Here is a 24947-nt window from a genome sequence, read left to right as displayed (position 1 = left end):
AAAAATAACCTTACAAGAGTTAGCTTACATCCTGGGGACGGACATAGGCTACTTTTGATTCCGGAAAACCAAACCCATCCGCTTAACCGAATTGTATGTATGAAATCTGGTACCGAGGTAGCTTGCGTCCCTGCAATTGATATAAGCTTTTTATCCCGGAGAATCAAACAGTTCTCACGGGATCTTTAAAAACCTAGATGCACGCGGACGAAGTCGCGGGCATCCTCTAGTTAAATATAATATAAATCTTACCCGAAGGTAGTGACAGCCTGTGTCCACGATATTAATTGCATAGTTATCGGTTGATTGAAATAAGTCAGTACTTTGAATAATACAGTAATATTTTAAATATCTGTAATTTAAAGTAGTAGATTCTTCAATATAGTATTTAATAAGTAGGTATTATCCACAGTTTAAGCACATTAAGATAAAATTGTTGCAGAATGTAATATTTACAGAACGCAAGCCTAAACTTTATGGAAATTGTATAAATAAAGTAAAACTTATAAAATAAATAAGTATAATGATCGAATCGTTTTTATTCAAGTATTTATTTGCTCAAAAACATAATAACAGGATCTTATTAAAATGAACAATCTTTATTCAAGTTTGGTAGTCGAATACCCACCTATCCAATAAAAAGTATTTTCGTATTCTTTCCCCATACATAACATAAAGACAATGGGTCCTTATTTCCTTATGGATGTTATTTATTACTTAAGAAGTAAATTACTACCTACTTGTTAAACATAGTTGCATGGAGGTAAATATATTTTACTGTTATGACTATAATTTTCTAATAAATTATATTAATTACATACAACATGATTACGTTGAAGCATAATATTGCTGTACATACGTCATATGACACATTATTATTGCGTGCATACTATAATTATTATAGGTATACGAATATATAAATTACACTTACGAATATATTAAATTAATGAGATATATTATAGTAAAACATATTCTTAGTTATTGATTTTATATAAAAATATGCCTATTTCTATATCTATACTAATAAATAAAATTGGAGTGTCTGTCTGTAATTTCGAAATAACTCCCTCATGTTAAGCTCATATGGTTATTTGAACGATACCATAACTGAATCACACGTTTGTCTGTCTGTCTGTTTGTTTGAACGGGCTAATCTTCGGAACGGCTGAACCGATTTAGACGGGATTTTCACAGACAAATAGAGGATTGACCAGGGAGTAAATAGGCTACTTTTTTTAGAAACCTAAATCCACGCGGGCGAAGCTGCGGGCATCAGCTAGTATGTAATAATAATTCATGTCACCAATACCTCGCCTACCCGCGTGCATCCGGGACGAACCAGCTAAGTAATTTATTATATTACATCAAAAATATTGATTTATACATAATATGATGTTTAAAAGCTATCAAACGTTGTAGCCATCATTATAAAAATAACAAAGTAATAAAATGACCACAAACTATTATAGCCTTATATATAACCTATGTTTATTCAACATAATACCGTAGGTAACTACTTTGCAAAATATTCAAATTGGTTCATACATATGCAGATGCTATAAATAACAGTGACATCTCTTATTCAAGTTCACTGACCTATTATGATCCTGATAATTATTATACTTACCAGGATCTTCTTAATTACCATCATCATCTTTTCAAATCATCGCCGGCCCAAAAACGAGTCTCCTCTCAAAATGAGGGATCTCTAAACTTTTTAGCCTGAGATTCCTCCACTAGTCTACAAGGCCAAGATCTATCTAGAAACTTTTATACTTAGATTTTATTTTTTGTATGAGTTTCTTACACCATAAATAGAATGTAATCTTATTAAACTGTGGTCATCGGACATTTTCAGCTCGCTGAAACTTGGGCCAGCAAGCCAAGCCCAAGGATCTTAGCTTGGAGGCCGCTGGTTTAGACCATAGTCTACCACTCTGGTCACTTCTCTGACCAAGTGCAGATCAGCAGACTTCACACACCTTTGAGAACATAATGGAAAATTCTCAGGCATGCAGGTTTCCCCACATGTTTTTCTTCACCGTTGCACATAACTTTTTTACCTAAATATACACCGAGGAGGTTAAATTAAAATTGTAAGATATGCGTGGAAGCTTCTGATATCGAAGGCCAAGAGTATCTTTGGGTCAATGAACCAGCTAAGTACCTACTTACGTATAAAGGTGTCAATGATAGATAGGAAAGCTGGCAAGTTCCCAGGATCCAAGTTTTTTTTAATTGCGATACAAGTTAACCCTTGGCTGCTATCTCACTAAGGTCACCTAGGCATCATTAAGCCCCTAATTAGTTTCTACGCCCACTAAATTACTCATAACTGCCAGATAAACTTTATCTAACGAATAAATTTATCATTTTGACAGATTCCAAATACAAAACTGTCATAACGTCTAATTTATTCGTTGGATAAAGTTTGTCTGGCGTTGTGAAATATGCCCTTAAACATTAGAGCTTGACCAGCGTGTTTATTTTTTATTAAGGTCGTTCCAAAAATAGTAAGTAATGCGCATGTTTTTCATGCCTAACTGATGCGCAAAATAATTTGTTTTACCTAACCATAAATCAATATAATATATTATAATAACTCAAACATGTGCTAATTTTCTATTTATTTTCTAGATAGGTTCGAGATATTTGTACAGTATGTTTGATAATAATGGGTCTTAACACCCAAGGTAAAATAGGTAAATACTTATTAAGATCTTTAGATAAAAGTGTTTGTTATGACTTATATCATAAGTAGGTACAATATACATAATACTGTACCTATCGTCAATATCTTCTTCTGTAAGTACATACATAATATGATATGATGCTTATATTTTGACATTGACTTGACTTTTGATAAAAATTACCTTCCATTTAAGCCCTAATACAAATAAAAAATAATATACTATGTAACACACACATACATTTATTTACATGTAGTACCAGAAACTTATTTTTGAAAAATCTTTTATGGACACAAAACATTTTTAACACCCAATATTAAACGTATTTTCCCAAGTCAATGTCAAAATATTTTACGAAATTAAAATAATAAGGTCGGTTGGAATAAGAAAACGTATTTACATACTCTGAGGTCCCAGCATTAATTATATTATTATTAAAAAAATATACTTCATTTTTATATCTTAAATTAAATTAGTTATTATTTTATCAAAACAAGTACCTATTATAAAAAGTCAATATTTTAGACTTATACCTACATAATATGAGCAAGTCTTACGAATCGGCTTTAGGTATATATATTTATTCATTTTAAATATAGGATGTACCGGCTTTTTGGTCAAATCCTGAATCCGGAGTGTCCCAATTGAGATGCCCAAAAATACTTACCGAAATCAGTACCTACTACTTATAAACTTTTCAATTAAACTAAAATGTGACACCGATTATAATTATAAATGCTCATTATAACGTGATAAGTATAAAATTGTTGGACCGTTATCTACGCGTTATCAATTTGCCGGTCTTCAAAATAGCACACACGTTTGTTGCAATCTTCTACAATGAAAGCATGTTTTGTATATTTTGTTTCTTTTAAGGGGTGATTCACATTAGGCTATGCCGCGCACGAGCCAGACAAATAGGACACACGGACGAGGCACGCAATGGAATCACTATCTTAAAATATGCGAAAGTGGGTTTGTTAGTTCTTCAATCACGTTAGTTAAAAACTAGAGAGCGACGTAGGCATCCATGGACGTAGGTGTCTTTTTATCCCTAAACTTCAAAGAGTTTCCATAGTTTCTAAAATCCTAATGCACTCGGAAACGTTTCTGGCATCACAACTAGTTTTATAAGGGATGATTCGCATTGATCATTACCTTTTGGGCCATATAGCTCAAAACATGGACATGATAAAGTCGTGAGTGTCCATGATTTACATTAGACCGTGCTGGACCAGTGTGTCCAGCACGGTCTAATGTAAATCATCCCTAAGTCCGATAGTAAAATTATAATATCTGTCGTTGAACTTTTAGTACCTACTTGACCACGTTGACGTTAATCTTTATATTTTAGGCTAAACGTTATAATATATATATATGTTGTTCAAAGCAAAACCTTTGACAATAATTATTGTTAGTAAATGTTTAGTGGAAAAAGTATGAAAATAGAAAAGTAGTATGCAAAGATGTATAGTGTTAGACAAAAATGCTTAAGACATAGTACATCTACATAGTGACCTATTTATAATGAATCTAGGTATACTATATTATAAAGAGGGAAGATTTGATTGTTTGTTTGTAATCTAAAAAAAATCTGTAACTACTGAACCGATTTTAATAATTCTGTAACCATTCGAAAACTACTTTATCCAGAACTATCAATCATCAATGCTCAGCCATGCTGAGTTTGCGGCCTATTGCTAATTGTTAGTTTTTTTTTTATAGATTTAATATACTTATAACACATGATTGTCACTAGCAATAAGAAAGCAATAAAGCCTATTTATTATTATTATTATTAACTAGCCGATGCCCGCGACTTCGCCCGCGTGGATTTAGGTTTTTCGAAATCCCGTGGGAACTCTTTGATTTTCCGGGATAAAAAGTAGCCTATGTGCTAATCCAGGATATTATCTATCTCCATTCTAAATTTCAGCTAAATCCGTCCAGTGGTTTTTGCGTGAAGGAGTAACAAACATACACACACACACACACACACACACACACACACACATACAAACTTTCGCCTTTATAATATTAGTGTGATTAACCAAAACTGTACATCATGTAGGTATGTATATCAAATTTAACCCGAGCGAAGCCTGGTGGATCAGTTAAAAGTAGTATTATGATAAAAACATTACACCTACTGAAAAAACATTGAAAAAAAAAGATGAGTTATAATATATGTACCTATTACCAAAATGTAGAAAGCCAATGAATATTAAAATATTTAAAAAAAAACTTACAAATTTATACAGTAAGAATTTAGCAGATTTTCAGCTTTATTACACTGAAGAAGTCATCACACACGATTAAAAACACAAGAGTCTAAATATAAATGTACCACTCCGATCGAAAAACGATTGGAAAATCGTCAAAGTTAAAATATAGGAATAATAAGTACGAAAAAATTCAATGTCTATGAAAATCCTCAATAAAAGTTCAAACGAAATCGATATAAATATCGATATTAAAATTCCAATATATTGATCGCGTCGCCCGCGCACGTTCTTGTCGCAAGTATGACATACAATGCTGGCAAGTGGCACTCCGTGGTCCTATTTGTATAAATAGCTGACACTAATAAGCTAAGCGAATTAACACTGCGCCCGTCGCGTCTGTTTGAAACACACGTCATTTTCATCTGGTACTTAAGACCGTTATTAGAAATCAATTCCTATTTTTTTACAATTTAAACGAATCTGCGAAAAATATTTTTGGTTTCCTTAGATCCTTTTTTCTGTGCATTTTTTTTAAAAATAGCCATGGAATTTACCCAATCTACAATTTTGAAGATAATATTTTGAAAATTTTATCGTGTTGTTTGTTTGGTTGGATAAGACTGACAGATTTTATTTACTATCATCACAGATGTCAGAAATTGTATTGGTATTGAATTTTTCCTATTTTATTATAGCAGAGTTAAATAACATAATAATTATGTATGTTATGATGAAAATTAGAAGTGGATTGTATTAAGATAATGCAGATAAAAATAAATGGTCTTTTTTACCAAACATTTTTGCTTTTGTTTTGTTTTGGTCGGATGCAGTGGAGTGTTAAATTTAAATAGCATTGTAGTAAGAGTCGTGCCTCCACCATTATTATGCGTTGTAAACAAGTCAAATAGGTATACTTATGTACATATATTGTGGATATTTTTTAACGCCGACACTGCATTTACCTGTCGTTATGTGTTACATGTAGGTACTAGGTACCTACTTCTTATATTGTTGTCACTTTTAGTATATTTCGAAGGCTTTATATTGTATTGCATAATGTTACATAATCGCTTTGGTTAAGCGACATCCAGGTTCGTCTATTATTGGATTAATAGCTTAGCAATATGAATTTTATAATTGAAAAAATATTAAAACCTTGTATTCGTAAAATCTTTCGACGTACCTATTTAATTAAAACAAAAAATTAAAACAATATGCCTTTTGGCGAAATATTTATTTAATTTTATCGACATAAAATATATCATCATCACCACCATCACCATCATAATCACAATTATCATCACAATCATCATCATCATCACCACCACCACCACCAACATCATCACAATCATCATCATCCTCACCATCACCACCATACTCACAATCATCACCATCATCATCATCACCATAATCACAATCATTATCATCATCATCATAACAATCATCATCATCACCATCAGCACCACTATCATCACAATCATCATCACCACCACGACTATCATCACAATCATCATCACCATCATCATCACCACCATCACCGCCATCACCACTACCACCATCATCACAATCATCATCATCATCATCATCACCATCATCATCACCACCATCATCACAATAATAATTATCATCATCATCATCATCAACCAATCAACGGCTCCCTTCTGAAGATGGGTCTCCTCTCAGAAAGAGAACGCTTTGGAGCCTATAGTTTTCCACGCTGACCAAGTGTGGATTGACTGACTTCACACTCGTTTTGACAGCATTGTGGGAACTTTCAGGCATGCAGGTTTCACCACGATGCTTTCCTTCACCGTTAAAGCAACTGAGAATATATATTTATTTAATTGCTTGACATAACTCTGAAAAATAAGAGATCCGTGTCGTGAGTCAAACCCCGGATTTTCTGAATAAAAAGCCAACGTTTAAACCACTATGTTATCACCGCTTCACATAAATATAAATAGACAGGTATATACCTTTTTACTTAATATTCATGAATGAAAAGAACGACCCTGAAAATTTTTTATTAGTCTCAATTTACTGAAAGAACTAAAGGGTTAATAAGTTCATCATTTATAAGTACCTACTTTAAAAGTTCACTTGAATAAAGCTTTAGTACTAGTTACTTCCATAATTTAAAGAGTTATTAACAAGAAACTGGCCAAGTGCTGATCGGAACATGCATTTAAGGACGAAGTTAGGTAAGGAAGGTTCCGTAGACATGTTGCTAAAAACTTTAGCGGTGAATAAAATATAATCCATAAAGGAAATACATAGTACAGGATATACGATGTTTTAATAAAAAGAAAAAGAGGGCTCTCTCCGTCACTCGTTTCATACAATCGTAGTTCCAATTTCATTTGAATATTAAGCAACCAAAGTCCATGAAATTTTGCAGACATATTCTAGAAACATGGACTTTGGTTGCTTAACATTCAAATGAAATTGGAACTACGATTGTATGGAACGAGTGACGGAGAGAGCCCTGTTAAACTTTGGAACATTCAATCTGAGAATGCAAGTAAGTATGATTCACAATCTCTGTACTCTATCACTGTAGTTTTAGAGTTTAACGATTTCAAGCATATAAATCTCTCCTTTATAGTATATAGAAATATAGAAATATCTATATATTATAATAAGTATATACTATAGAAAATGGCTCTGATACACGAACAGACGGACGGGACGAAACAGTACATAAAAGCTTATACATACCTCGTTTTAAAACGGAACTCTAAAAACGCAGTGTTCTTGGAAAATGTCATTCGAAATAATACTCCCAGGATGGTACGACCTTGGAGGAATATTATCACACTAATATTATAAAGGCGAAAGTTTGTATGTGTGTGTGTGTGTGTGTGTGTATGTTTGTTACTCCTTCACGCAAAAACTACTGGATGGATTGGGCTGAAATTTAGAATGGAGATAGATTATACTTTTTATCCCGGAAAATCAAAGAGTTCCCACGGGATTTTTAAAAAACTACATCCCTGTGAACGAAGTCGCAGTCATCAGCTAGTATTACTAATATAACATAGTACGTTTATGTGTTTATTTTTTTGCACACACATCACACATATAGGTACTCACATTCAGACACATACTAGAAAACATTTAGGTATTCTAGAAATTCTAGACTCTAATAAAAACAAGCGTAATCCCATTTTCTTTCTCTTTGAAAGTAATTATTTTATTCTCATTTCTAAGAACAGAAAGTAAACCTGCTATTAGGTAAGTATTGTTTACCGTTGTATAATTATCGTGGATTGATTCATAATAAATAGTAATAATCTGAGCCTTAGAAACTAATTGTTAAGTAATTTATAGCATTGAAAAGTAGAGTAAAACAATAACTCGATCATTAAAATTTAAAAACAGCATCTTGGAAGTAAAGCTTCATTTAAACTAGAGCAACATAGTGAGACAGACATTGCGACATGCATCGGTACCCATATCAAAAATGCAAATGTGTGTTATCGGTTTGTCCTTCAATCACGCTGCAACGGAGTAACGGATCGATATGATATTTGGCATGAATATATTAGCTCAAGACCTGGACAGTGACATAGACTTAGTTATATCCGGGAAAATCACAGAGTTCTCACGGGATTTTAAAAAATCTAAATCCACTCAGATGAAGTCATGTGTATCAGCCAATGGCACAATAATTGAAAATGTAGTTTGACAGCTAATATAGAGTCCCGATCGGAATCATTTTCAATTAGCCAACGCTCTCCCACCATGTTGCCTGAGATGAATTATTGCAGTAAGAATGTCATGAATTCACCAAGGAATTCACCTAATTATTGTAACAACTGAAATTGTAACATTGGTTAATGCAGATTTTTTCTTCTATTGACCATCAAGAATATTCTAACTCACGCACATGACGTCTGCCAATCCGTACTAAAAGATAAACAAACACAATCCCGTGGGAACTCTTTGCTTTTCCGGGATAAAAAGTAGCCTATGAGTAAATTCAGGATATAATCTATCTCCGCAACCAAATCCGTTCAGTAGTTTTTGCGTGAAAGAGTAACAAACACACACATACACACACACACACACACATACAAACCTTCGCCTTTATAATATTATAGTTTGAAGTACCTGCCTTATACCTTACATCCCTGAACTTACTTCAAACAATTTAGATTGCTCTATGCTACTTAAGGTCGCAAAATTAATGTCTCAATTTGTAGCATGTCACATTGTCGCAAGTTGTTGCTTCGGTGTGAAACAGCCTTTATGAATGAGAATTGTCGTCGGGCGGAAAGGGTTTTAATTAAAAAGAGGTCGCTCGATTTTTAATGATGAAATCGAGTATGGATTGTAAACAAGTTTTATATGTACCTAATACCTATTTATTACGTTTTTATAAAAGCTTAATTGGAATTTTTAACCCTACATATCTGTCTCCCTTTTGTATCATATTTCTCATTGTTGAGGGTCTGAGCGCAATTCCATCAATCTTATAATGGTAGGGGATTTCTTGGGATAACAACGGGGAGGGTTCCCATAAATCTTTCATGTATCTGCCGATACATATCCTTTTGGTGGTTAGGTGTAAAAGTAAATATATAAAAATAGGGGTGGCGCTTCCAAAATCAATGGGGAAAACATTTTGCTCTGTGTATTGTAATACCAAAATTTTTGTCAAGAGAAAGTAAAACAGGAAAATTGCGGCTAGGGTTGCCCTTGCCACGCTATAATGTTGTCAGCGTTATAAATATTGTAGACTATTATTTGCTGTTTCGCATAAAATTCGATTAAGAGTACGTTTTTGACTCTTGGGCTTAAGGGTTATTACAGGTGTAAGAGACCAGAATTTGACGAAAAGGCTGATTTGGATCCGATACCGATTAATTTTTAACCGACTTCCAAAAAAGGAGGAGGTTCTCAATTCGTCGGGATCTTTTTTTTTTTTTTTTTTTTTATTTTTTATGTATGTTCCCCGATTACTCAAGGACCGATTTGGAAAAATTTTTTTTTGTTTGAAAGGGTATACTGTGCAGGTGGTCCCATATAAATTTAGTGAAGATCTGATGAATATCTTCGGAGATGGAGAACAGAACTCCTCAATGGATAAGAGCAAATTGCTCGCGATCAGTGTAATATCTTAGTAAACAGTAGGGTTTTAACTGGGCATAGCATATTATAGTACAGTGGGGCCACTAAAAATTGTGAAATTAAAAATTTTCAAAAGAAAAATAAAACCGACTTCAAAAACCAAAAATACTAAAAAGTAGAAAATAATTTTTGTTTAGCTACACATGTAATGTACCTAGGTATGAAGTCGGGCGAGCTTCACTCTTGGATTTCTAATTTTGTTTTATAATATGCTCGCTCGACTTCATACCTAGGTACATTACATGTGTAGCTAAACAAAAATTATTTTCTACTTTTTAGTATTTTTGGTTTTTGAAGTCGGTTTTATTTTTCTTTTCTAATGTTATCGATTCATTATCGCTACCGGTGTCGCTACTGGGCCAAGATCAACTAAGATAGAAGGCTCACGAGGTAAGGCGCGGGTTGCGGGAAGGTGATATCATCATCAACCGATAGACGTTCTCTGCTAGACATAGGTATCTAGTAGGAACTTCCACACGCCACGGTCTTGCGCCGCCTGAATACAGCGGCTCCCTGCGACTCGCCTGATGTGGTCCGTCCACATAGTCCAACATAGCCAGCGGGTGGCGAAGCTGAAGTGGCAATGGGCAGGGCACATAGTTCGAAAAACCTATAGACCTTGGGGTCCCAAGGAGATGGAATGGCGACCTCGCACCGTAAAGCGCAGCGTTGGAAGGTCCCCCACTAGGTGGTGGTAGTTGACGTAAAAATCAAGGAATTCAACGTCACTGTAATATTCCCGCGACCTGTACCCTAGTATACAACGAACCAGAAGCTTAATTTGCTATGATCCGCTAAACCAAACAAATCTGTTTGGTGCAACATGCACCACACAAATCCCAAAACCACTCGATGCACGTTTCGCCGTGTGGTGCTGCGTGGTGGTGGTGCGTATGTCTTGCTTGGTGGCTGGCTTTTCCTGTATATTTATCAGTGGGAGGGCGGACGGTGTATGTTACATGCTGCATGTTGCACCATACAGATTTGTTTGGTTTAGCGGATTGTGGTGTGGCTAGTGGTTGTAGTATGGATTGTGATGCTGTCCACACCACCACGGACCGCTCAGTGTGGTCCGTCTGAATGGACACTTAGCCAGTGTAATTTTTCTACTGTAATTTATAACTTGAATGTTTTTAGACATTGATAATATTTGTGAACCTACTTAATAAATGATTTACTATCGTACATTGTTGGAAATGGAGAGTAATTTTAATCATGCGTAGTAGTCATGTAAAAAACGTGCTCGGCACACTTTTTCTAATAGTCTGATAACCACCCATAGTTACTTTGCTTTATTTTATTATCACTTAAGGCTTGACCCGAAGTGCGATGGAACGACATTAAGGCTCTCTTACACCGTTTTGTGGAATGAAGTATTCCTGGAGGTTGCAGAACAATTAACAATACAAAAGGAAAGAAAAAGGAAAGTTACATAGATGACTAGAGGATGCCCGCGACTTCGTTCGCGTGGATTTAGGTTTTTAAGCCGTGGGAACTGTTGATTTTCCGGGATAAAAGTTGCCTATGTCCTTCCCCGGAAAGTATCCTAAGTCTGTACGAAACATTAAAATCGGTTCAGCGGTTGAGCCGTTAAAGCGTAGCAGACAGACAGACCGACAGATAGACAGACAGACACACTTTCGCATTTATAATATTAGTATGGATTATCCTAAATCGGAGTTTTGTGCTAAAGAAAGCAGAGAGTGATTACTTAGCGTTTTTAGAAAACTAAAACACTGTAAACAGTGTCATTTGTTGTTTTTATAACCTCACCTGGGTTTGATACTAGTACTAATACTACTACTAATATACAACAGGTAAACTGATTGACTAATATATGATCTATCAACGCACAGCTCAAACTACAGGACAGATTTAGCTGAAACTTGGCACGCAGATAGCTGTTATGCAAAACATCCGCTAAAAGGGTTTTTGAAAATTCATCCCCTAAAAGGCTGAAATAGGGGTTAGAAAATGAAGTCCATGCGGATGAAGTCGCGGGCATGAGCTAGTATATTACCAAATCCTATTTCCTTGGCAATGCATGAACATCGCCATCTACTTATAATGCTTTTAAGGAAAGGGCTTGGAAAGTTCCTTATTGTAGGCCACATTGCCATCGCGCGTTGTCTGTGCCCAAGTCTTTAGTTACAATTATAAATATTTGTGGAAAATTATATGATTATGTTGTTTGTTTAGTCATGGTTGACCCGTTAGGTTGGCCGGCCCGTCAAGCGATAATCACTATGCGTAAAACTGATAGTGAAATAATATAAGATTTAAGTGGGGTCTCTCTCCGTCACTCGCTCCATACAAATGTAGTTCCAATTTCATTTGAGTATTAAGCAACCAAAGTCCATGAGATTTTGCAGACATATTCTAGAAACTAATATCTATGCCTGTAGTTTTCCAGATTTCTGTTAAAATATTCGATTTCAAAGTTAATTACATACAAATCTTTGAGCCCCTGTTATTTTGAAACTACATATTTTTAGAAAAATCTAAAACACCACAGGCACAGATATTAGTTTCTAGAATACGTCTGCAAAATTTCATGGACTTTGGTTGCTTAATATTCAAATGAAATTGGTACTACGATTGTATGGAGTAAGTGACGGAGAGAGCCCTGTTAAATGAAGCGTCTCTAAATGAAGCATCTCTTGTCTCTCTAAACAAATTTTGCACACGCCTAAAGTGTGCAAAATGAAAATGCGTTTACGTGGATTCACAGATCCTGATGAATTTTTTTGCTTTTTCAGCACTAACATGCCGTCTCCCCACTCCAAAGTACAAGGAATAAATACTTAGTTTAAATATATAAAATATAAACTTTCTGGCAGATAATAACACAAATAATAATAACAGCAGATAATGTGTTATAAGTGTTCCAATTGGAAAGTAAAACTGAATTGTATTTTACTCAAATACAGTTTACTTATGGAATGTTATGATAAGGTCGGTAGGTCATAATATTATTATTGACAATTTATTTTTTCAATTCATTTGTACCAAGAATTAGTAATAGTAACAGTAATAAAAAGATTCAGACGAGTTGAGAACCTCCTCCTTTTTTGAAGTCGGTTAAAAAGCTAAAACGGGGACGAAGCACTTATATCCTAACCGTAATGAAACTCTACCAGGGACATCGTCTGTGTTGGTGTTAGCTGGCGGGCGTGCTCTGCCTTTTTGGTGTTTTTTTGTTAAAACTGACTGGAAAGTGCTCTAAGGGGGTGCCGCGCGTATGTCTGCGAGCGCCGGCACAGACGGGGTCCATACTTGTATAGTTTAACTAACTTGTTACAAATAACTACAAACTTGACATTGGCTAATCTTTATAAAGCCAGACGAGAGAGAAAAAAAAACTCTACCAGTGACCCTTGGCAGTGGGAGAAGTTGTTAAAGAAAAGAAATAGGTAGAACAAAAAATATAAAGTAGGACTTATGTATTATGTAGGTACAGAGGTATGTAATAAATATTATGTAGGTACAGAGGTTTTATCGAATTAAAAACTTATCGTCGAAAAAATTACAAGAACAACATAACCACAAATGGGTACAATGGCATTAAAAACCAATTAAGAAATTATTTACTATCATTTTCTCTAAGGAAGTTTTCCCTTTCAAATCTAACTATATCTAGCGTTAGAATAGATTCTTGTATTGTGTAATATTGTGAAAATGTCTACCTTGTATTGTACTTATTATTTAATTCACTATCGTAATAGCAGTTCAACTTTTTCTAAAATAAAACTTTTTGATTCGTTTAAAATATAGGGTATAATGAAAAAAGTTGAAAAAACTATAACCCGACTACGGAAAAATTAAACAACTTGATCCCGACTTGGTATAAGTAATAAGTAATAAGTAAAATAAACTGAAAATAAAGAAACCTGATAAGTGCTTATAATGCTATCATCGTCTTGAGTTAGATAAGTCTTATGATATGTTAGATATACCTGTTTATTTAGGTCTATTAAAGTTTTTTGGCAGTTTACCATTAATAACGTTATATAAATTAATTCAAATGCCGTTGTCGTGCGTATTTCTTATCCTTGATTGACGGCATTCCCAATGATTTTATTTGTCTAGCAAATTAGAATATTTTCTTTTTGTAGTCGAAGCAAGCTATAAACATATATGTACATACATACATACGTAGACTGCTAAACTCATAACCCTTCCTTTCGGCTTTGCCGTAGTCGAGTAACAATACTTCTGTTCTGTTAGGCGCAATGCGCACTGGCATAGATGAGTAGAGCCAAGACAAGAAATCAAAGAGATCTCATGGGATTAAAAATAAACTTTAAAAAATCGAATGACGACACGGGCACCGTCCAGTCATATGCTTCCGGGAATGTCAACTTTACGGGAACCTCTTTCTAAATTTCTCTTTACATTAACTTGAAAACTTAATCTAGAGCCTATAATAACTCATTTAATTCGACATTGTAGTGGAATCGATGAATTACCTACTTCCGTAAAAAAAGTTTTCGTAAAAACTTTAAAAAATCGAATGACGACGCGGGCACCGTCCAGTCATATGCTTCCGGGAATGTCAACTTTACGGGAACCTCTTTCTAAATTTCTCTTTACATTAACTTGAAAACTTAATCTAGAGCCTATAATAACTCATTTAATTCGACATTGTAGTGGAATCGATGAATTACCTACTTCCGTAAAAAAAGTTTTCGTAAAAACTTTAAAAAATCGAATGACGACGCGGGCACCGTCCAGTCATATGCTTCCGGGAATGTCAACTTTACGGGAACCTCTTTCTAAATTTCTCTTTACATTAACTTGAAAACTTAATCTAGAGCCTATAATAACTCATTTAATTCGACATTGTAGTGGAATCGATGAATTACCTGCTTCCGTAAAAAAAGTTTTCGTAAAAATCAAGTTCAAAGTACCGGTCTCAATGTCAAGTAGACAAAACAGGTGTGAGTTCCGATGAATTCTCGTATTTTCGTGCGGTCAAGTGCGAATCGAACGTACACCAAAGGTTCCGTACCATCCACTGACCTACCATCGTACAAGAAATTGTAACATTTTTATGTGCAACACTGCATGTTAATGACGGATAGCGTCATCTATGTGTGATTTAGCAAACTAATTATTATGTTCGTGAACATTTAAATTTTGCTTCTGCAATCACCCGTACCAGCACAACTTGCTGGTGAAGATGACGACGACAAGGATGACGCAAGCCCATCGCCCACAGTACGTGGGCCCTGGATCCAACAAAACCGAGACCTCAAGGCCCTAAGCCAAGAAGCCAGGCTTAAAGAACGTTACCGGGGAAGCGTTCTTCCCCGCGCCACACCCGGGCAAGGAGACCATGCCTTGACCAGGGCAAACGTAGAAGACCCTGCTGCTGACATATCAATTTTTTCTTGTAATGTTACCACAAATTCATGATTTTCGGATTTTTTACTTGTGTAATAAGACCAACCTAACTACCAAATTTCATGATTCTAGGTCAACGGGAAGTACTCTATAGGTTTTTCTTGACAGACATGAAAAATAGACAGACTGACAACAAAGTGATCCTATATGGGTTTCCTTTTTTCCTTTTGAAGAACGGAACCCTAAAAATGTTCATTGGGCGGATACGGAAGTTTTGTCGAAACGCCTCTGAGCATGTGTGTGGAACCTTGACTTACCTTGGTTAGCATTTTAACGAACGGTAAATATAAATAACTAGCTGATGCCCGCGACTTCGTCCGCGTGGATTTAGGTTTTTGAAAATCCCGTGGGACCTCTTTGTTTTTTTTGGGATAATAAGTAGGCTATGTCACTCTCCCGGTCTTTAAATATACCCATGCAAAAAATCAAGTTGAATCCGTTGCTCTGTTACGACTTGATTGAAGGACAAACCAGCAAATCAATAAACCAACAAGCAAAACACTTCGCATCAACAATATCTATATAGTACTATATTACATTATTACCTACTTTTTATTCCGGAAAATCAAAGAGTCCCCACTGGGACTTTTTTTAAACCTAAATCCACGCGGACGAAGTCGCGGGCATCAGCTAGTAAGTTCATAGATAAAGACTTTGTTCTAGTAACATCCTATTGAAGATTACAATAACTAGGTAGGTACCTACTACGTACGTGTGATATCAAATAAGCAAAACAAAATTTTACAGAAATAAATTATTTACTCATCTATGAATAAGTAGTTTAAAAAAAACGGTCAAGTGCGAATCGGAATCGCATACGAAGAGTTCCGTACCGTCGCTCGTACAAAAACCCCTTGTTTATTCTTTTTTAACTGCCACGGCGGCCATTTTATTATTAAGTTCTTATAGCCGCAATAGCAATACACATTCTGTAAAAATTCAACTGTAACCCATTACGGCTTACGAGATACAGCTCGCTGACAGACAGGCGGATGAATGGATGGACAGAGAAGGCATAGTATTAGAGTCCTGTTTGGACCCTTCGGGTATGGAATCTTAAATATGATATAACCCCTGAAACCCCAAAGCTGGAATCTAATATCTATATTATATTTCCAAGTATACCTAAGTCTAAACAAATGTTCTAATGAACACTCCAAAAATTGAATAAGAGTAAGTATTTGGTTCGCAATTACATGCGGTTGCGACAATCTTTATATCAAACCGTGACTATGAACTACCAGCGTCTTGCATAATACAACTGGCGACATCTATGTTAATACGTATGAATTAGAATAGCTGAACGAATTTCGCTTTCGATAGACCGTGAATATCATGTCTTGTCTTCGTCTGTGTATCTAATACGTAAAAACCCGTAAAATGCGAGTCAGAGTCTATTAGAGTTCCGTACATAAAATAATTATGAACATTATATTATTTTATAGGTGTATGAAATATTAATTCTTTTCCGAGCTAGAACATCGCAATAAACCGTGAAAGAAATATCCAAAAAATGTTCGTTTATTTTGGCCACACTTTACAAACTAATTCATTAATCGCTGCTTTTAGTATTTGTTTTGTTTAAATACAGTATACAAAACATATGTACCTACATTCACATATTATATATAACATAATATTATATACAATCGGTATATGGTACATAATATACCGAAATTTCATATTCCTAACTAGTAGGACAAACAGACAGACAGGCAGAGTGACATTACCGTTTTTACTCTTTGGATACGGAACCCTAAAACAATCAGAAAACAATATTTTTAGGAGAATATCAATCTAGTGGACCTTATTGTATCAAGGTACAAAGTTTAATAATAATATTATTCATGCCGTGTAGAAACCGATAAAAGTATGGTCATTATACCATTAGCCCGCTTTTACCTTTGACTGCATCGTCACTTACCACCAGGTGAGATTGCAGTCAATAGCTATCTTGTAATAGTTTAAAAGAAATGTTTGCTCTTCATATCAGTTTTTTGACGTATAGGTACAAACAGTTTGGTAAAAAAATCAGGAAAACAAAGGTTTAAAAGTCAGTATGTGGAGGGCGGAGGGGAGGTGTGAGATGGATTCCTGAATCGAAAAATGGTTTTCACTCACTGTGGAGATCCTTACAAGAGGTCCTCAGCCTTCCTCATCCAGCCACTTTCCGCTATCCTCTTTATACCATCGTTGGTCCATCGTGCTCGAGGGTTTCCCACGCTACGCTTGCTTCTACGATTTCTACTCAAGGACTTGTCTTGGGCATGACCTGCCCACTGCCATTTTAACTTGGGCTATGTCAGTGACCCTGGTTCTCTTATGGATCTCCTCATTTCAGATCTTATCCCTCAGGGAAACTTACTCACTCATTTTTAGATATTTTCAAAGATTTCAAAATTATCTTATTTTCAGATAGTTGCCTATGCTACAAAGTGTTTTGTTTACAAAAATATATATTAGATAATTAATCGCAGGTACAGATAAATAAACAAACGTTTTCCTTAAGATCAGCTGTCAGGCGTGTGGCCATGCAATAAGCGACTTCAACAATTATTATTTATTACAGTATAATATATATGACGCAGAAGCAGTCTCATTATTATTTTTAAAAAGGGCAGAACCGTCGACCCCACTTGGGTCACCGGCTCTGCTATCACTATCCATTATAGAAACCGGCAGCAACAGCTAATCAGAATAAACTGATCTAAATATCTCAACCTAATTTAATGAGGGTAGGTAGAAAATCTATCCAACACCGTAGGTTTAATCAAAACATTTTATTAAATTAACTTTCTCCATAAATTATTTTAAAACAGCAATAATGTAGGTAGGTAGTAAATTAAATTTAGCACCGAAGGTTTATTTACAATCGAACATTTTATTACGATTATAATTACTCAAGAAAACTAACACTGAACTAAGCTCATAGTATGTAACATTTTAATTTACTAATCAAGAAAACGCACTATTTAAATTTAGATGTTAGTTTATAATAATTTGTAAGAAATCACTAATATTAATTCACAACTTGGTTGATAATATTTTAGCACTGATTTATTAATTTACAACTCATATGATGTTTCAAATTAGACTAATAATAATAAGACCTAACTAAAACACTAGATTTCTTATTACGGTTGGACAGAGTTTCCCCTTACCAACCGTCGCTAGCGCGTCTCGAAAAATTAATGAATTTATTTCATGATTCCAAACGCATCCAAGTCGACCGCGCCCCACTCTTTTTCGCTGTTCCTAACGACAGCCATAATTGGCTCCTATTGGTCGGATCGCATTGCATGCGTTTGGATTGGATCTTGTTCAGATAGTAACAAACAATTTAAATCCTTACTTAATAACAAATAGGTAAACTGAGCTTAGAACTAATTTAAATAGCTTCTAAAATTATCTCAATATTTTAACATAGATTCTCCAGCAATTTGAACAGAATAATATTTACACAAAAATAAATAGGAAACAAAACGAGTGCTTACTTCAAAGCATACAAGGACATTGTTTAGAAACATTTTTAAATGCTATTTATTAACTAATAGACTAACTAAGATTAAACAAATTAAAACAATTCCTAAAATTATCATAATATTTTAGCATAGGTTTCCTGGTGATTAATTAATCTTTACATAAAAATTACTTTAGGAACAAACAAGTGGGTACCTACTTATTTCAAAAACTCTTCTTTCACAATTGAATTTAAAATTTCACAATTTGATCAGAATGTATGTGGTTTTGGACATTATTTAAGGGATTTATAATAAAGATGAGTTGATTGGAAGCTGGGCAAGCCTCCGCGGCGACACGGCCATTCTGCGCGCGATGCGTGCTCTGCAGCGCTTTGTTTCCAGGTCCATTTCTGTAGACAAAGAAATTAGCTTTGAGGCTAGGCACTTCCACAGTTAACCTATACCTATAAATTCACATTTATTATTTATTTAGAAGCAAGATTTTTGCAATGTAGGATTCCCTTAGACCAAGGAAAACCCTAAGCGTTGAGAAACTTAATTCATATTTAAATTTGAAAGAAGTTATTATTGCATAATATTAACATTGCTCGCTCTACGTGAAAACAGATCAAAGTAAATTAAGTTGTGTTTAACTGTTCATACTCATATGACAACAGTGAAATAAATAATCTTACACATAGCACATGGCATTTGTTGAGTAAATAAATTATTTTTATGTAATGTGTAACTGGTCATTCCATATGACAACAGTTAAGTTAGTAAATTATTTCATAAAATGTAACTGCTCATTCCACATGACAACAGTCAAGTAAATAAATTATTTCATAATGCGTAGCTGCTCATTCCACATGACAACAGCGATTTTTTTTTTTTTTTTAACACACAAAACACTGCTCATAATTGATATGAATACAGTTATATGAAGTGTTAAGGGGCAGGATGTGAGGGGGACAGGTCCACGAAGAAGTCTCTAAAAGAAGGAAGAATGGATAGGAAGTTGGAAAGGTCGATGCTGTGCCTCTGAGCGGTCCTGAGCGCCGTGTATCACAGGGGACCATAATTCTTTTCGGATAGGGTTAACCATTGAACGGCTCCACACGTCAATAGTTATTTTAAATATGTTGGTCGTTGATCGGCTCCACACGTCAACGTTCATTTTTTTTTTTTTTTTTTCAGTCAAAGTCAGAGTCTATGTCCAAATAGAATGCCAATATTAATATTTATTTGCCATGTGATATGAGTAAGAGAAATTAAAGAAAGATAGGTAATAAGTAAAATTATACCCTCACCGGGTGGAGATCCCAAGTTCTTCCTGGACAATGGTCGACAGCCTAGGATGTCTTCTGTGCAACAGCAACAGGAGACGCAGCCAAGGGTTGCGAGGCTGCAGAGATGCTCGAAGTGCCAGGCTGCTGTTCATCTTGAGGCGACTCGGCCGCCTGAAGGGTTGCGCCTGGTTGTGGAGCGCGTCGTAGCTGATCATGCGCGACTTTGCGAGGCCGCCCATGGTGACCGATGACTTTCTTGACCAGGTACCTGTCATTCTCGAGCACTCTGTAAACTTCATAAGGCTCACTAAATCTGAGATCAAGTGAGGTCTGATTTCTAGGGTTGTTTTTAATTAAGACAAAGTCCCCTCGTTGGAAATGATGGATTTTTGCCCGTCCTTTATCAAACCTTGCTTTATCTTTGGCAGCCGCCTCGGTCATCCGCCGCTGAACATGTATTTGTAATGCTTCAATATTTACAGAAGCGTCATCGAAGTTGACTAGGTTCAGAAGTTCCGCTGGTACACAGTTTTGACGTCGTGTAAGGAGTGTTAAGGGAGCTGTACCAGTAGTTCTATGAACAGTGCAATTAAAAGCCAGTTGTAAACCTTCTAGAGCTGAGTGCCACTCCGGAGTCTCGTAATTTTTGATCATGATTAGACCGTTTTTCAATGTTGTCATTACTCGTTCCACTTGGCCATTAGCTCTACTCACACCAGAAGCTATAACGTGAAGATCAATACCGAAACTGTCGCAGTAATTCTTAAATTCCCCTAGGAATTCTCTTCCGCCATCCACGATGACCTGCCGAGGCGCTCCAAATAGGTGAATAACTTGCTTCAAGGCTGCTAGGGTACTGTATTGGCTTTTATCATTAGTATAACGTAATAATACGTACTTTGAATAAGCGTCGATTGTCACGATGACGTATTCTTGATCTTCAGGAGTGCCAAGCTTACCGGTAATGTCCATATGTATGACTTCAAATGCCACTGCTGGTTTCACGATCGGATGAAGTGTAACTTGTGTGGCTCCCGAGGTTTGCTTTGATGATCTGCACACTACGCAGTTATCCACGAAGTTACGAACTATAGAGTTCATTCTATCAAAATAGTACGTCTCCTTAATTTTGTGAACAGTCTTTTCCCAGCCTGGATGTTTGAGAGCAGTGTGGTAGGTGTTGATTAAGCTCCATTGAAAAGACTTCGGCACAACTATCAGATTTTGTGTGCCCAAGACTGGATCTACCTTTTTATACTTAAGGATATTACCTTCTAGCAGATATCCTTGGACATCATCTCCGTTGTGAAGGGAATCTATTATAGGACGAAGCTGAGCATCACGGCGCTGTTCAATGTTGACCCACTCTGCATTCCTCGTCATGACGTTGACGGTTATGGGTTCTGGATTTCTACTGAAGAAATCTGCATGCTGCATACGCTCGCCTTTTCTGTATTCTATGTCGAATTCAAAGTTCTGAAGGTATGCCCACCATCTATGTATGCGAGGTAGAAGATCTTGTTTATGCTTTGAAGCTTTTAGCGCATTGCAGTCGGTTATTACCGTGAACCTACGCCCGTAAAGAAAGTGCCGGAAGTGCTTAATGGCACGCACGACCGCTAGAGTCTCAAGCTCATAGAAATGATACCTACTTTCAGTGTCCGTGGTACGCATGCTGAAGTAGGCAATCACATGCTGACGACCATTGATGACCTGGATTAGTATGGCTCCGAACCCAGGGCTGCTGGCATCAGTATATAATTCAATAGGTTCTCCTTCTTGAAATATAGTGAGAACTGGTGCGGAGGTGAGGTGCTGGATTACTTTTTGACGTGCTTCTTCATGAGCGTGGCTCCATTGCCACTTAGTGTCCTTCTTAGTCAAGTTATACAAAGGGATCATAAGTCGCGCAAAATCTGGAATAAATCTTCGAAAGTATCCGGCTAAACCGTTAAATTGACGGACTTGTTTGACCGTAGTTGGAGCTGGGGCTTTTAATAGGGCTTCAACCTTTTTTGGACTAGGGCGAACTTGTCCGTCTTCTATCACATTACCGAGGTACTCAATAGATTGTTTAAAGAAAAGACATTTATCAATGTTAATTGAAAACCCAGAATCGCGTAAGGCGATCAAAATTCTTTCTAAATATGAAAGGCCATCACAGAAATCACGACATTTACTTATGACATCATCAATATAAACCTGGGCTACACTATCATGATCATTATTGGCACTGCCAGGGTTTAAAAGTGACCCTAATGCCCGATTGATGCACCTCTGATACACAGCGGGTGCATTGCAAAGGCCAAAAGGCATCGTGAGGTACTCGTATAGCCCATCTGGGGTAACAAAGGCGGTTTTTTCGACAGAAGATGCTGAGATTGGGATCTGGTGGAAACCTGATGCCATATCAAGTGTGGTGAAGTATTTTCCGCCCGCTAATTGGTTGATCTGATCTCCAATCAGAGGAAGAGGGTAATGATCGCGTATTGTATTTGCATTTAACTCTCGATAGTCAACACACATGCGATCATTTCCATCTTTCTTTTTCACAAGGATGATTGGGCTAGAATATGGAGATTTACTTTCCCGGACAATATTATTTTCAATCAGTTCGCTAACAATTTGCTTGACCTTCTCACGTTCTACTGGACTTAACCTATAAGGCCTTCGTTCGACATATTTATCCGGGTTTTTTAATCGGATCTCTAATTCACCGGTGCTAACACGGGACTTTGAAAAGCCTCGAGTGAAGAGATGGGCAAAATTATTCAACAAGCTTAGTAATTGATTGACCTCGGATTCATTAGTTAAATCATGGTTTAGGTTTTCGAATACAGGACTATTATTTTGCAATTGCATTACACGTTTTTGGGGTAACAAAGTCGCGCTGTTTTGGGTAACTATTACACTTAATCCGGTTTCAAATAACAAATTTGCACCAATAAGTATGTCTGATGTCATCTCGTAATCAGGTAAAATATGGAATAGGATCTCTACATTAATGTTATCAATAACACAAATGGCGGTCAAAGTACTCATTGAAATAACTGGGAATGAACCGATTCCTTGTAAACAATTAACTACTTTATTTCTACGTCCTGGTAATTTATTAGCAACAGACTCGCGCATTAGAGAGCATTCCGCACCACTATCGAACACAGTATTTAAAATGACGTCACCGACTCTAATTTGCATGGTATTTAAATTTGATTTATTTTTACCGTACACACAGTTTACGTTGGAGCTAATCTGTCTTTCGCGCTGAAAGCATACATCAAAAGTGTGACCAGGTTTTGAACAGAACGAACAGAATTTATTACCGTTGTTATTTGGCTTAGCTGATTTCACTGAGTTTTCTGGCGCTGCTACGGATTTGCTATTAGTTGAATTGCTTAACGCAGGTTTGCGACGACAGTTAGTTAAGTCGTGCCCCCCCCCTTTTGCAAAATGTACAGTAAGAATTATTCCAATTATCATGAAAAATTTTCGATCGCTTGTTTGGGGGTTGATTCGAAGATTTTAAGATTGACTAGGCCGTTTAACGCGTATTGAAGAAGCGACCGAAATTAATTCTGGCACTGAGGTAGCACGTACATTCATCAAATCAATTCTTAAGTGTTCATCACTTACCGTTCCAATGACTGCTTCGACGGCATCGCTGTTGTCAAGCTTGTCCTTGGTGATGCGCCGCCATAGGAGCCAAGAACGCGTTAGAAATTCTGCTATATCTTTAGAGGAATTGTAAACATGCTCTCTAAACCTGAGTATGTCTCGTGAGTAACGGGTCTCGGGCTCGAACGTGGTGATGATGATTTGGCGCAGCTCCTCCCAAGTAGATGTAGTAACTAGCCAGTTGTCAGCCCAAATTTTAGCACGACCTTTGAGTAAGCTTGTTACTTTCATACGAATATCATAATCACTAAGTTGATAATTATTTTTAGCTGTGGAAATATGATCACACCACTCACGTACTCCCACGTTACCATCCGGGTCATATGAAGGCAGGAAGACGTCCGTTATCTTCACTTTATCACCTGGTGGATGCAGCAGTCGCTCGCTCATGCTCTGCATCATGGATGCCATGTGCGTGAAGAACTCAGGCGGGATGGCGCCCGTCGGTAGCGGCTGCGGTAGCAGAATAGCAGGGCTATTCACGCTCTGTGTGGTTGGCGTCGGCGCGCTTGGACCAGGCACGTGGGCTGGTGGTGCCTCTGGATCCACATCGTGAGGGCCTGGATCTGCAACAAACTGAGCGGCAGAAAGGGATCGTTGGACCGATCCCACTTCTGATGACGCAGAAGCAGTCTCATTATTATTTTTAAAAAGGGCAGAACCGTCGACCCCACTTGGGTCACCGGCTCTGCTATCACTATCCATTATAGAAACCGGCAGCAACAGCTAATCAGAATAAACTGATCTAAATATCTCAACCTAATTTAATGAGGGTAGGTAGAAAATCTATCCAACACCGTAGGTTTAATCAAAACATTTTATTAAATTAACTTTCTCCATAAATTATTTTAAAACAGCAATAATGTAGGTAGGTAGTAAATTAAATTTAGCACCGAAGGTTTATTTACAATCGAACATTTTATTACGATTATAATTACTCAAGAAAACTAACACTGAACTAAGCTCATAGTATGTAACATTTTAATTTACTAATCAAGAAAACGCACTATTTAAATTTAGATGTTAGTTTATAATAATTTGTAAGAAATCACTAATATTAATTCACAA

The 24947-nt window shown here is 36.3% G+C and overlaps 1 protein-coding gene across 3 annotated transcripts in view; it reads right to left on the bottom strand.

Moving 5' to 3' along the window:
- LOC123867379 (alkylglycerol monooxygenase-like) overlaps positions 1-5236 on the bottom strand; it is a 31970-nt gene extending 26734 nt beyond the window's left edge. For 2 of the 3 annotated variants that reach the window (XM_045909389.1, XM_045909388.1), the window contains exon 1: positions 4940-5236. The gene's annotated coding sequence lies outside the window, so the exon portion shown is untranslated. The remainder of the gene's footprint in view (positions 1-4939) is intronic. The other variant, XM_045909390.1, reaches the window with a different exon arrangement.
- Positions 5237-24947: the final 19711 nt, after the last annotated feature.

The sequence above is a fragment of the Maniola jurtina genome, chromosome 8 (genome assembly GCF_905333055.1).
Source record: "Maniola jurtina chromosome 8, ilManJurt1.1, whole genome shotgun sequence".
Lineage (NCBI taxonomy): Eukaryota > Metazoa > Arthropoda > Insecta > Lepidoptera > Nymphalidae > Maniola > Maniola jurtina.
This window is presented reverse-complemented; position numbering and strand designations above follow the sequence as displayed.